This window comes from Sturnus vulgaris, chromosome 13 (assembly GCF_052056855.1).
Source record: "Sturnus vulgaris isolate bStuVul1 chromosome 13, bStuVul1.hap1, whole genome shotgun sequence".
In the NCBI taxonomy this organism is placed as follows: domain Eukaryota; kingdom Metazoa; phylum Chordata; class Aves; order Passeriformes; family Sturnidae; genus Sturnus; species Sturnus vulgaris.
Window position 1 is genome coordinate 14351697 of NC_142255.1, and position 15243 is coordinate 14366939.

At 41.3% G+C, this 15243-nt stretch overlaps 1 protein-coding gene across 8 annotated transcripts in view; it reads right to left on the reverse strand.

Moving 5' to 3' along the window:
- AKAP13 (A-kinase anchoring protein 13) overlaps positions 1-15243 on the reverse strand; it is a 207907-nt gene that overhangs the window by 187996 nt on the left and 4668 nt on the right. The window lies entirely within an intron of this gene.

Genomic DNA, 15243 nt, shown 5'->3' on the forward strand with positions numbered 1-15243 from the left:
CCAAAAGCTTGTTGAGACTCATGAATGCAGACTGGGGGAAAAAAAAAAAAAAAAAAAAAAGAAACGAAACCACACACCCAAAACTAACTGAATATGGATGACTGCAAGCCTCCAAATCAAAGAGGGAGTTGACCACTGTTTAGGAGGAAGAAATCATTGCTTGTTCCAAGATTAAAAACTTATAATTCTGGCCCCAGCTGAAGCACTATCATTCACTAATCTGCTGCAATTTAGTCGGGCTGATCCCCGCTCAGACAGACGGGGCATTATCAAAAGTTCCTCCATTCATTTCGCTTCCTGTTAGCAGTGAAAGCCCCTTTTATACCCTCCTCCAGAGGCTGCTAAAGCCAGGGAAGACTTTCCGATAGAGAAGATAAGGTACTTGGATTTATTCATGAGAGGAGGAAGGGAAGTTGTACAGGCTGATTACAGCTGCTCCAAAGCTGAAAACTAGAGGTTTGGAGAAGGGAGGTAGAAGATGATGGATTTCTTATTAAATAAGCATTATACAACTACCATTATTGTTAGAAGTAGCATTAACTCTCCTGATACTCAACTACAGAATTGAGATTTTACTCTGAATTTGGCATCATCAAATATGCACATGTGGTTAAATAATTCAAAAATACATGGACAAGACTGAATGTGGTATTTCTTGGGAGCTTGAGTAAATAATTTTTTTTTAAAATAGAATACCTAAGACCAAAGGATAAACTAGCCAGAGTCAGAGGGAAGACACTAGAAATGGTCTCCAGATTGAGACTGTTCACATATCATTTTCAGGGTCAGAACTTGTTCTTATTGTCGACATGAGCACTCAGACTTCAATGGGGCAGGATGGTGATTTCCACATTACTTAACATGTGTCAGCAATTTTGAACAGTTGCTTTGCAGATTCTTAGAGCAAACCAAGCAAAACCTCACCAGTACATTACTTGGCAGATGAAAAGCTGCCTGGAAACTCTATCAGTCTCTGAAAAACATTCCCCCATTAATGTTCAAACAATCTGGTACAGTTAGAGTAGTTTTTAAATGCAACAAGATGGAAATGCAAACAAAAACACATTACTCAAGTTTAAAGGGGTCGAGCCAAAGCAGCAAAGCTCTACCAGAAGTTAGGGCTAACAGTGATGGTTTCAGGGCTAAACCCTGCCTCTTCCTTCTCCTCCCAGACTATTCTTGTCCAAACGAAGGAGCAAAATAAACAAAATCAAAATATCTACAGCAGAAAATCACAAGCAGCTTTAAAAGAAAGAAAATAACTCAGCTATATCTCATCATTATTCCATACAGTACAAATACACATCAAGTCTTTAACTGTGTTCCCCTCTGAAAACACTAAATGAGATAAATACCAGTAAAAATTATATATATATATTTTTTTAAACACACTATTATGTGAGTGGGAAAACTTAAAGGCACCAGCTTGAATTAGACAAGGATGGAGTGTAAATCTCTGTTGGGCAGAAAGAGGGAATAACCAAATCTAGAACGGCATGAAGACCCAACAGAGACGGTTCACAGGTCACTATAGGAAGGGTGAAGTACCAAAGTACCAATTGTACTTATGTAAATGGAGACAAGGCTGACAAATTAACTCTTGCCTTGCAGAATATCCATGTGCAATCAAAAAGCATCAAGCTACAACAAAATCCAGAGCTTATTTTGATCCACCTCCTCCTTTAGGTTATTTTATATATACTAGACAAAACTTGAGCACAAACTGTACAGATAATTACACATAATTTCTTCTCAGTGATCAAAGAATCAGGGAATGAGGAGACAGCAGCCTCTTTCTACTCTCACCCCAGCCTGCATCTCTTCAGACACATCACTTCAGGCAAAGCTCAGCTGGCACCCGCTGCAGTGGGATCTTGCCTGTTGAAACCACCAACTTCAATCACAAACTACAGAAAACTCTGCAAGCACTCACATTTCATGGGTACCTCAGAAAAAGCCGCCAAGTCTCAGATTCCCCCCACAATAAATAAGGTAATATTGCTCCCCGATCTTCACAGACACTTTGCAACACAAATCTGAATGGACAACAAACTGTTAGAAATCTCCAACGCACAAAAAACAATTTTACATGTTAATCTGCAGTTTCACACTCTGAATAAGGACGAATTTATCAAAGCACAAAGGGTGTTTCCTACAGTGGGAATGTCGTAATGGGATGACAAGACACAGCCTGCTTGTTCTGCATGTTTGGTAAGATTGTTGGGTCTTTCTTGTCACAAAACAACTCTTGTTACACCAATATTTAATGTAAAACAAGCAAAAGTCCACCCAAAATTTCCCACTTGCTTTCACGTCCAAGGAACCCACAGTGGCAAGTTAGAGCTGATACTGCATCACAAGGAAATGAAGAGACATGAAGGAGATTTTCCTTGGTCTTTTCAGCTTAATAAAGACCCAACTGCAGCAATGTTGCAATGGAGTCAGACCAAGTCTGAACACTCTTCCTACCCAGGCTGACAGACTACAAGAACACCACAACCAGAGGCCCAGGCCCACTGATATAGTGCTGGATACAACTCATTTTGTTCAGTGAAAATATGACTCTAAACATATGACAATTTCAGGAAAGCCAAAAAAAACCCAGGTTTACTTGGCTCTTACATTTCACTGCCCTCCTTCTGCAAAGTCAAAGCTGGTTGTGATGATGCCAAGGTTTGGAGGTCGGTTTGGGGTTTTTTTTATAACCCCAAAACCTAAAAGTTCCTACTTCTAAAGACCACCTCCTGTTTCTCATAGGCTTGGGTATGGATATACAGATGTCCAGTTTCTAGCATCTGTAGTGCCAGTAGTTACACTTGGAATAGCTGTGACTGAAGGCAATGGAAGATTTCAATAGTAGTTTCATTGTCACATCAGCCTGAATTCCAGATTTCTGCACACATTGCAGGGGCATGTGGCATTACCAGTGGAGTTCAGTGCGTTCCAGGGCAGCTCTGTGGTAACAACATTTAGACTGTTAAAGGCAGCTGCAGCAGAGTTCAGAGAGGAAATTCAGCAAAGAAATCCAAAATTCAGAGAGCAAACCCTGCACATGCAAATCGGGCGTTGCAAACTCCTGACGCACTGAAAGAGGAAGGATTTTCCATCTCATCTCCCAGCACACGCTAAGTGCTGCCAGGAAGGTTAGAGGACTGCCAGAGCATGCACAGGAGAAGGTTTGTCTGCAAACAGAATAAACAGCCTTGACTAAATTCTTGTAACTAATTAAGCAACAATTCTTGACTGAGAAAAAGCATCTCCCAACTCTCTGCCTAATCCTCAACTCCTGCTTCTTGAGCTGCCTTCAGATTTTTAAGTCTTCCATTTTTCTTCAGAAGCAGAAGACAAATGGATGCCAGTTCTGCAGACATCCGGGTTGCAAGGCTTTCATTTGCCTTTTAAAGACCATCAGTACTCAAAAGTGACTTAACACTAATGAGCTTTCACCAAGCAAGTCTGCAAACATTAATACATGTGAATAGGCATGCTAAATCCACTCAAATTACCTATCTGCAAGGCTCTCCTCCAGCCTGGACTCGACTTCAAGCCAAGGAATGATGCAACCTGCAAGATAACTATGGATTTTCTCTCATCTGCATCCCTTTGTTAAGCTACTCAGTGATGCTAAGCAGATGCATTTTGAATGTGCTGGTTCATTTCATATAAAGGGGAGGGAAAAGGAGAAAGAATCAAAACAGTACTTATCTGGAAAAAAGCAAATATTTTAAAACTAAGTACTGCTACTGTTAGTAGAATGGCCTGTAAGAGAGATATAGCTGAAATTCCTTTAAATACATGTGTTCAGTTTTTAAACTGCAAACAAGTCAATCTGACAAACCAGATCAGTTAGGATTGCTCCAACAAAGCTGAGGGTCTCACCCCCCCACCCTTTTCCTAAGTAAGCCAGCACAAGTTTCTGGCATAGGCACTGGTGTGTGAGATTTTAACATTCCCCTTTCCATAAACAGTCATACATCAAGCTCTAAAAATTTGCTTCACAGAAACATTTGCACTAGTAAAACTCAATTATTCTAATATTTGTATGACACATGCAGGAGGGGTACATAAAAAGGTTATGGTGAGCTCATTTAAGAATTTAAACAAGAACTTGATAAAAAGGTTTTGAATTATTCACTCAGCTCCACTATTAAATCAGGCTTCCAAAGGAGTCTTTAAACAACAGCCCAGAAGACGCTGTATTTATAACAAAAAGGCAGCACTGAAGCCAGCACACTGTCTCACAGCACAAACCATTCATAATTACAGTGTAAATGCACACAGGCACAGTATCGTGCCTTGGTCACAATCCTGCCAGAATAACTGGACACTTTAAACATTTATACAAATATCCCTGTCTGGAGAGGCAGCACCATTTCTGTCTAAATATCTTAAGTGCTGCTTTTTAGGCTAAGAAAGAACAATTTCTTCAAGAACATCCAAAGCTGAAACATTCGGAACAGTACTAAGCAAGACAGAGACAATCTTTTACAAGTATTTATTTACTTTTATATGAGTCCATTTGGGTTGGCAACAAGTATTTTGCCATACTCCCCAAAGCTCCATAGTCGAACTCAATGAAGACATCACCACACATCTCAGTTACAAACTTGCATGCTAAGTTTACATAGAGCACAGCAATTTTCTCTTGCTGCTCACACACACACACACCAAACCTTTTCTCCAAACCTCAGGGCCCACTTGAAATAATGGCCATCTCTAGAGGGTGGAAAAACAGAGGGCTTGGAAGAGGTAACAGGAGTGCTGCTTCACTTCTCTGGTACACACATCCTCTCACCACCTGCTGCCTTTCTCCCATCCCTCTTTCTTGCACCTCTCACGCTGCTCTTGGTAGTTCAGCTCAATGAACATGAGCCAAGATTTCCTCTCAAAATAACTACTCCAAGACCATTTCAGCTATGAGCATCACCCACAGAAACATTCCCATTTGCATATCATCTTCTCTCCTTCATCAGTCTGTTCCCAAATGAACTCATGGGCTGGTGATATAAGGTCATGAAGTTGTGGATAAAAAAGCAGGATACCCTCCCACTGCATGCAGCCATGCTTCCAGAGCAAGGGCAGGATGAGTCAGTCTCCCAATATAGTTGGCTTCAGGCATTTCTGGAAGCATTATTTTAATGACAGTATTTCATTTCCTTCAACCATCTCATTGAGACAGCTCAAGTTAAGTATTAATGAAGTGCTTGAACACTCTCACTGTCTGGAGGAGACATGGGGTGTCACCTAACCAGCTGCTCAAGATTCACACTTAGCAGCTCTGGTCACCAGCACAACCAATGAAAGGATTTTTGCATCACATGAGCTAAGGAAAGATTCGGGTGTGAGAAGCATGACCCAAAACTACCAAGTAACAAATACCACTGAGCCCTGAGCACAATCAGCAGCACACCAATCTAAGACCATAATCCATTAAAAACAAATCAAAATCTAAGAGTATCTTGCCTTTTCTGAAGAAATGGAGGTTTGGATGGTTTTGTTTTGCTGCTACAAAGCCAGGCCATTGTAGCAGTGCCATCAGCAACACACCTCCTGAAACTTTTCTATGTTTTTCAAACCTTTAAATCCAAATCTGCTGATGTACTTTCCTTTAAACCTACATCCCATCTCTTCACCCACATGTTCTTACAAAATTATCTGTTCGAAGCACTGGTTTTCCTGGCTATGGGTAAGGCTCAACACCTGCACCACTGCAAATGTAATTATGGCAAAATACCATGGCTATTTGTAGACTTCCTGTTCATCAAATAATATTAGTGTACCTTTGCCTTGAGCAATTATTTACAGAGTTGGAAATCCTGAAGCAACACTGGAGATCAGAGAAGCATTCTGCTGCCCACCCTTCCATTATGCAATCATGCTTTGTATTAGCTTTTGGAACTACTCAGAGGGGAAAATAAAATTATCAGAATAATTCTTTATAAATCTGTCCAGTAAAAGGGAGAGGAAAAAAAACGTAATTCAGTTAAACTCTGCATTAGCTTACTCCAGTTGAGACTGGGAGGCATTTTACACTTCAGCTGAATTGACAGCTCAAATTCAACTCCAGGCTCCAATGCAAGCTTTAAGTTAAATTCCACAGCAGAGTAAAACCCTTATTAGCCTGTCTTCACCGTAATTTCAATCTTACTTAAATCTGAGTATGTAATTTATATTAAGAATAACCCACTTTTTTTAGAATGGGATATACTGCATGCAGAATTAGTCCCTGGCTAGCACAGTTAAGGCTTCCATTAAACAAATAATTTTTTACATATTGACAGCAAAGGAAAAAAACACTGAAAGCTTAAAAAAAAGTTTTCATAAATGCATCACAGATGGTTGTATTAATTCACCTAATATATCCCTAAACCATCGAAACATGGCCATGCAGCTTCACTTCAAACCAATATTATGTGCTAGAAAGATGTTTGATCTATTTAAAAACTGACACTTCTTTTTCACCACTCACACAAGAGGTGAGAGACGGAGAAAAATAGTCGGTATTCCTACATTTAAAAAAGAACAAGAGCATCCCTCTTCTTCTCTCATCTACTTTTTCCCAATTTATAATTCAAAAATATCACCATGAAAACACCTTAAAAGGACAATATCTCAATTTCAAGTTTCACCAGAAGGACAAAATTATTAACAATTTCTCTAGCTGAAATGAAAACAACTTCAAAGCACTGTCTGAAGTGAACTTACTTTGCAAAGCAAGTTTCAGAGTCCAAACTGTCAATGAACCGGGTACACAACACCCACCCATACCAACACAAGCAGTATTTACATCCTGTAGCCAGCCTAAAGCTCCACAGCCCCAGTTACTATCTCCCTCAATCACAAAACATTTACTACGTATTTCCTGCATTATTTGCATGGTTACTTAGGTTTTGGGGTTTTGTTTGCATTTTTTGTATGCCCACGAAGTAAAAACCTAGTAAGATCTCCCACCCAAGCTCAGAGGAAACTCCGAGTGAATTACCAGGGTGGTTTCCCACCATCCTTCTGTACTTGCTGCTGCAGTTTTGTGTTGTCCCCTTGCCTCCCACTCCTCTTTAAGAGGTAAAAAAATAGTTCAACCCCTATGACCCATCCCCATGCCTGCAAACCAACAAATCCTTTTTAGTGAATCTTACACCCTGCCACAGCCTTTGTATAATCTGAATGGGAGAGACAGGGAACAGTGAAGCATTTGCCAAGCGAGTGATGTGAGAGTGACATGCAAGAGATGCACACACCACAGGAGCTGCACTGTGCCAAGAGCAGGAGCTCAGGTCTGTCCCATGCCACAGGCTGGCATCAGAACACCAGAAATCTGAATGACTTGTGCTAAAATACCCACTAAGGGGAAAAAAATTCCTCGCTTCTTTCACCCTCTAGATTTTCCTCCATCTTGTGTGGTGCAGACATGGGAAAGTTAAGGAGAGGGTCTGCAGGACTTTGCAGCACGTTCACTGTGCTGGAAGCAGGAGCTGAGTGAGGGAAGGGAACCAGAGAGGCCCTGGACAGATGTTTCCATTCACCAACGCTGCCAAGGAGCAGGGAATGCCGAGTTCACTACCTTGGTGTTATTTACATTTCACAACATCCAGCAATAACCGTGCCACGAGCAGTTTAGGAAAGGAAAATACCACGTGGCCAAGGAGCGTTTTATGTCATCTTCATTAAAAGGACGAAAATTACAACTTTTTTTTTATTCCAGTTCCGAAACTTTACCTGGTTTCATTTTGCCAATGAAACAGGACACAAGTATCCCAAACCTCATCCACTTTTAGATAATTACCAGCCATTGCCTTTTTGCACACATAATTCCTTCTGGGGTATCAGAGATGGTTAACTGTGCCACCCTTAAACATTTTCTTTCCATTCTCCAAAATAAACTGATTTTTCATCTAGCAGAGAGGACAGTTTCTCCTTCAGCAACTGTGCCACAAACCAACTGTGCCAAAGACCAAACCTGAAAATATCCTTGGTGGAAGAGTAAGTTTCAGAGGCATTCATCCAAACCTCAATCCTAAGACACAACATATTTGATCATGAGCTGCCAGATCCAGTTTGGCAGCTAGAACAGCTACTCCAGGGGCTGCCCCATCCACCCGAACACACTGGAGCATCAGACATGGACCACCTGCAGCAATGGGCTCTGCACGTCCCAAGGTGCTCCCTGCAGCAAGCCATAGGAAGGGTGATGAGGGAAACACTTTTCACACCACATTATGATCCTCCAAGCCCTCTCTGAGCCAACAGCAGAGGGATAGAGAAAACAAAAAGCCCAGTATTACCCATTTCTATAAATGTCAGTACTTTCTGGAGCTTTCAAAGGGGTTCTGTATCTCAGCAGAGTCACTGTATCATGTTTCTCCAAGTTTCGTGCTGGTGAACACTGCCCAGACAGGGCAACTTTCCTGGGAGTGAGTGCAGGGCTCCCCTCCTGCCACTGCCACAACGGGACACCTTCCTTCCCAAAGTAAACCAGACATTAATGCTATTTATGGATCCTGTTGCAGGACCAGAAAAGCTCCCCAGCCACTATTCATCAACGTGCAAATAGGTTTTATTCCATGGCAGGCAGAAGAGGTTTGAAAGAAAAAGTCCCGAAGTTCCATCTGCTTTAAAAAAAAAAATAAATACTTGAAGATTACCTGGAAATTCAACAAACAACAGTAACAAATGCAAATTAAGGCTGATCACAAATTCTGTGGAGAACACTATATATTTTTTTAAATGAGCAATTCCAAATTAATTCCTAAAGGATTAGTAAAGGAAAGCAAACATCCATGGAAAATGCAGCCAGCCTGAAGAACATCACCTCTACCATATCCTTCATATCCAGAAGAAAGGCAGGGAACACAACTGAAATCCTCCTTACTTTGCAGGAAAAAAAGCACTGCATCAGTTTCCTGAGACACACAGATGAAGAACACTCACCAGCACTACTTTTGAACATGAACACAGCTGACTCCACCGACTTGTCTTCCTACGTCTTTGGGGTTTCAGTGGGAACTCCGGCTTTGTTCTTACAAGCATTTTTCATGGAAGCACCTTTGCATTTAAAATGTCAACTGTAAACGCATCTGCTATTCAGATAAAGCACCCACAAGCACTTAATTTCATACGCAACAAGTTTTACAAAGCTCTCAAAGAGCCCAAGGACATTTGGAAGGATAGATGCAAGTTTAGAATGAGTCTCAGCATATCATCAACCAAAAAAAAAAAAAAAAATCTATTCTTAGATATCTCCCTTTGGTGATTCCTATAATCTTCCTTTTTTTCTCCTCCTACTCCTTTGAGAAAGTAAGTTGTTTGGTTATTTGAAAAAAAAAAAAATGGAAGAACCTGTTTTGCAAGGCATACAAACAAAGCAGTATCTTCCAAAAAAAGAAAAGCTCATTCAAAAGTATGTAAATATTAGGCCTGGCAACACAAACAATAAAACCACAGGAAACACAAGAAATTAAGAATAGATCAGGACTCATTCAATTTCCTGGCTTCTGGATATATACACACTTTTTCTGGGTCGGATGTTTGAGACAAAATTTATTTGCTGAATAGCAGACATCAGGGAGTTAACACAGATAATTTAAAGAGGCAAACAGAAATCAGTGTGCCTATTCTGATCCTGTCTCTGCTCCTTGGCAGGACAAGGACACTGACCAAGGCAGCTACACCCAGAACATGGCACATCAAGCACCAGGGGCTCAGCATCCTGCACTAAGCAGTAAATTCAAGTTTGCTTAAGTCACAGAGAAGGCAAAAAACAGGATTACTCCTGCCTCATCACAGGATGCTGCTGAGTGCCCAGTGCACACCCAAAAGGCTGCTCTTCCACAAGGGACAGGCAGCTGGAAGCTGAGCACGAAGCAGAGGTGACAATTCTTTGCCAACGTGCAGGGTGGTCCCTGCCATCACCACCCTGCAGCTCTCCCTGGCTGGAAGGCACTCACAGAGCCTGACACTGCATTCCCCAGCTCGGGCATATTCCCAAGAGCCTCGCTGCTGCTAGGCTTTCATCTAGCAGCATCCCAACAGTTCTTTCTCTCCTCTCCATCATGGGAACTTTTTTTCCCCTACCAGCCAGAAGCAACAAGGTCTCAAGTAGACAGAGCTGACATCTCTGGTGTGGGAATTTAAAATGCTGCTCTTCCGAGCATCACAGTCACATTAACACAACCATACTGGAACAGCTCCTGCTCCTCAGTCAACTTCCATCAAATGTTAAACCAAGTCTCCATCCCCGAGGTACCCAGTGGCTCAGACTCAGACTTACCTAAAAATAAAAAAAAAAACAAAAAAACAACCAACCCTGCAAATAAACAATTTATTTCCTTCGCTGCAAACACCAAGTGATGTACTTATCCAATGAAAAACTTCAACAAGACTTAGAGCATGTTTCCTCCAAAATGGCCTAGGTTTCCCTTGGCACTGAGATATCACAAGCCCAAGCCATAAATACACACAGGTATTTATCCAAACGCCATTATTCTTTCTTAATTAATATCAGTAGCACTGATCAGACTAGATTTTTAATAAAAATTAGCAAAGATTTTACAAATTAGTTCTGGGGCAGGGAGGAGAGAGGTGGGAAAATTAAGACTCCTCTAAGCAGAGTATTAAAAAGCTTGGTAAGTTTTTACTCACTCGATACATTTTTATCATAATGCTTAATCTTTTTATATAATGCAATTGTACAGCAATTGTTTGACTGCCATTTATCTGCCATCTTATAGTATTAACTGATATCACAGAAGGGATGGGTCCTGCAAATTCTCCAGGAAAGAAAGGGTAAAAGCACACTCCTGTTTTGTAGCTTCAGGAAGATGTATACATTTTCAAGCACTTTCCTTGCCACAGGTTCTCCATCTTCCTCAAGGAGTTCTGAATTTTCATTTCAAAACTTGCTCTCCACATACTCAAGTGTTTTCTCCACCTGCCATAAGCAGTTGCTGGGATAGGATCTCTTATCATCTCAAAGAACCCGATGACTTCTGAACTTTGAGATTATAAAGCAAGAAAGTTACTGAACACTCACATGCAAGTCGATTGGCTAAGAAAAAGCAGCACAAAGTCCTGCCAAAATCCTGGCTAATCTGATAAAGGAAAAACCAGGGAGGTCTAAGCACTAAACCCCAGAGTTTAACTAGAGCCAATTCCAGCTGCAGAAGGAAGCACATCACATTCAGCAGAGCACCTCTTCGTCTGAAATGCCATCTGAAAAGACAACATTTTACCACCTTACTGCCCATAGGTAAATTGCAAAATTCCCCAAACACAGAAAAATGTGTGGGATTGACAGGTAAATTTCATACCAAAACAGGTAAATTTCATACCAAAACAGGTAAATTTCATACCAATAACAGGTAAATTTCATACCAGTAACAAACACAACTTGAAACTGACTGGAAGGAGGGAGAAAGAAATTCACAAGACCTAGGTGACACACAAAGCCAGTTAGCACTTAAGCACTTGTTTAATTCTCCCACTTTCAATGCATTTCACAAACAATTAATCCTCTTAACATCCATCCAAACATATTTATTATCTACAGTTTTAACTTGTAAGCTCTTCATGAAACAGTCTAGCTCTTTTTCTAACTTAATACACTGCCCATGAATACAGAGACCAAAGCCCTGTTTTAACTGTGGGACGGTTCTCAAGAAACCTGCTCCCATCACCCCACTCCCATCAGCATCTTACAGAAGGACAAGAAAGGCACCCACTCAAGAAAATGCTTTTATAAGCTAGTTAAAAGCATTTTATGCTAGTTAAGTGCTCAAATCTCAGCCTCCATGCTACACACACACACTCTTCTTCAGGCTACATAACCAAAAGACTCCTCCAAAATTAATTAGTAGCTCTGGCAAGGGTGGAAAAGCAGCTCCAAATTTTGGAGACTCCCAAGCTCCCACTGCCAAGTGGATTCACACTCCTGTGCCCAACTCAGCAGGAGCCACCAGCACTCAAATGCAGGCACACAGTGGGTACCAACACAACCCCCAGCATCCTCACACAATGGGTCTGAGGACAAATGTGTATGTATTTTCCTGTTGGCATCTGCACTACAATAGAGAAAAACCTGCAGTTCACAAACATGTGCAGCAACATTTCGCCTTGAATCACACAAAAGGGTAAAGAGACACCTGGACCTTGTGAAATGAATGTTTATTACACAAGGCCTTCTTTTATGACAGTACATATAAAAAGGGTTTAGTCTTTATTTCTCTACCCAGCTGAGACAACCTACTTTCCCTGCAGCTGCTAGGAGAAGAGAAACTATAAACATTTACATTTAATGCAACAAAAGGTTTGCTCACCACCTCTTGTGTTCCAGTGTGCTCTCAGACGATGATCACTCATCATAAAAATGGGTGGAGTGGCTGCAAAACACTCAGTGATGGAAAAACTGACTCCTATGTTCCCACTCCTCAAGAGAGGTTCCTGCACAGGCTGAAAACCCCACTGAAATGGAGTGTTGTCATCACTCCCAGGATGGGAAATCTTTGTGCTGAGGATGCAAACACATCTGCTACACAGCCAGTGAAGCAGCCTGTTTTACTTTATCTCGGAATCACCCTCTGCACCAACTCAAAGACCTTCAGATCACACTACAGAAACTGTTTTAATCTAGGCCACACGTAAACTCAATCAGCTCCAGTTTGGTTTTAAACAATTAAAAACCAGCACTCCCAAGTACAAAGTGCAGACTTGAAGATGTCCAGTGCCGTCAGCACTGCAGCCTTGCTGCTGCAGTGAAAGATTTATGGTAACAGGGAACAAAACAACAGAATTCATCACGTAACACCAGAGGTACATCACGTAAACCTCACTCCTCGGCTGACTCACCGTGTGATATTAACTCAAAAAAAAAAGCAAGTCCCAGTTTTGCTGCCATCTTACTTGTGGGTTCAGCAATCTGGAAGCGTGCTGTGCATAAGCTCATGAGCCAAAAGAAATTAGTCTGTATAAGAGTCAGATATGGTCATCCTGTTCTCCCCTTCCCCCCAAAATAAATCACTTCCCCCATTCCTTTAACACCTGCTTCCTCCATCCAAGCATTCATTGTCCCACTGCTATTATGGGACCAGAGGCTTTAGCATCCCAGAGGAAACTCAGGAGGGAAAACAGTGTGTATAAAGTGACTAAGACTCATTCCCTTCAGCAATCTCACCCCCACCATCCCTTATTTTCCCTCTTTTCCTATTGACAGCAAATTTCAAGATTTGGCAGGGTGTTGATAGCCACACGTGCTGGGAAGCTGAATGTGCCACACATCCTGGTATTGAACCCCACTGTGCCCACAGTCACTAGTGTGGATTTTTCTTGCTCTCACACCTCCCCAGGAACCCACAACCAACACCATGGGGCAGGAAACAAGGCCAGACAACCCACAGCCTGACCCAACAAAGCTTTTTGTATGGTTGCCCTGAAGGGAGAGACTTCACACAAGCAGCCACTCTGTGCATCCCTAAATAGTGAAAGAAGCAGAGCAACAGCAGGAACATGGCAAAAGGACAAACCTGTCCTCAGCATCAGCTTCCACCAGGAGGATTTTAACTGCAGGAGGTCGCTGTGCACACTCCCACTCTGCTCTTCCCTACGCTGGAAACAGGGATACCTGCAAGAACATGATGAGTCGGCCAGCATCCATGTGTGACACATGCCAGGTGTGTTAATCCATGGAAAAAGAATGGGTGAGTCAGTAGTTTGAGTGTGAAGACAGTCCGGTTTAGAACAACAGCTCCGTGCCAGAACCTTTGTTTGTAATGGTTTTTACTAAGTGCAGCATTCAGACTCACAGAACAGTTACACCACTGAAGGCAGACACACACCGGGAAAAAGATTTACTTTCCCAAGTAACTTTGCCAGAAACCTCAGATACGGATTAGATGAAGATACAAATATGTCACAGATTTTAACATAACTTGCTGCTCCAGTTTGCATTAGTCATGGGTGATAAAAAACACACAGGACTCAAACATGACACATCGGGCACTTTCTCTACACACAAAGTTTTGATCATCATCATCAAATGACCTTTAAGATGCCCACCTTAAATCATGCCCACAGAGAAAAATGTTTCACCAAAATTCAGCCTCATATTTAAATAAAGAATTTGTTGCTTATTTTCTTTGCCCTTGCTCTCAGAAATAAAACCTGAAGGAGCTGCTACAGAAGAAAATCCTTAAATCCTTCCTTTTTCAGTGGATCAGGCTAATCTCAGCAGTGCTGCCACACTGTAAATAACATCTCACATTAAAAAACAATTTGGGGAGATTTCTCACTGTGTATTTTGCATATTTAACATTAAGGTAAAAACGGTTCAGCAATGAGACTAATGGGAAAGTTAGATCAGTCACCTGGAAGTAGTAAAAAAAATACAAAAAGAGACTAGAAGCAGTCAGAAGTTATTGTTGTAGCAAATTCCGCATAGTCTATCAGAAAATTTCACAAGGGCTTGAAACAAAGACATAATGGATCAACTGCAACTACCTGTGGCATTTTAAATATTATCTCAGAAGAGCAGCTCCATAGAATCCAACGAACAGTCTCCACCCCACGATTTTCAAGAAAATCAAAAGATGACTGCATGAAAGGATCAAATCTACAAGAAAACTGTGATAGTTCAGTTGCCACATTGACTGAACCAAAAACTATGGCTAGTTTTGGAAAGACAAGCAGCCAAATAGGAAAATTATTTATGATGAACAACTTACAGAATCACAAAAATTAAACAAAAAAGGAAAAATTTTACTGAAGAGATTGGATCATTCCAAATATAAAAGTGAATTCACAGTCTTTATAAGGGAAAAGAGATTAAAGAAAAATCCAAATGATCCATGAGAATTAACTTGGTCAAGCAAACCTACAGAATTACGAGTTCACTGGTGAAGAAGCACCATTTGGATTCTGCAGCCAAGGCCACAATCAAGGTCCTCCCTCCACCAACCATGGAAGCCCCTAAAGCCCATGCCACCAGCAGACCTCACCCAGAGGCACCAAACCCAACCTCACACCCAAAACTTGCTTGGAATATACTGTATTTCAAGCCCTCAACACAACTGCTGACAGTAGTTTCAGGGGTAATTTTTCCTTATGGTTTCTCCAATCCTAGATTAAATAGTTGAGCATTTGGACTGTGAGAACTTCATTGCCATGCCAACAAAGAATTAACCTTTTTCTCACCCATATTACAAACCATCCAATAAAATCTTCAGCATCAGATTTTCAGATTTCTTTTCAATATAT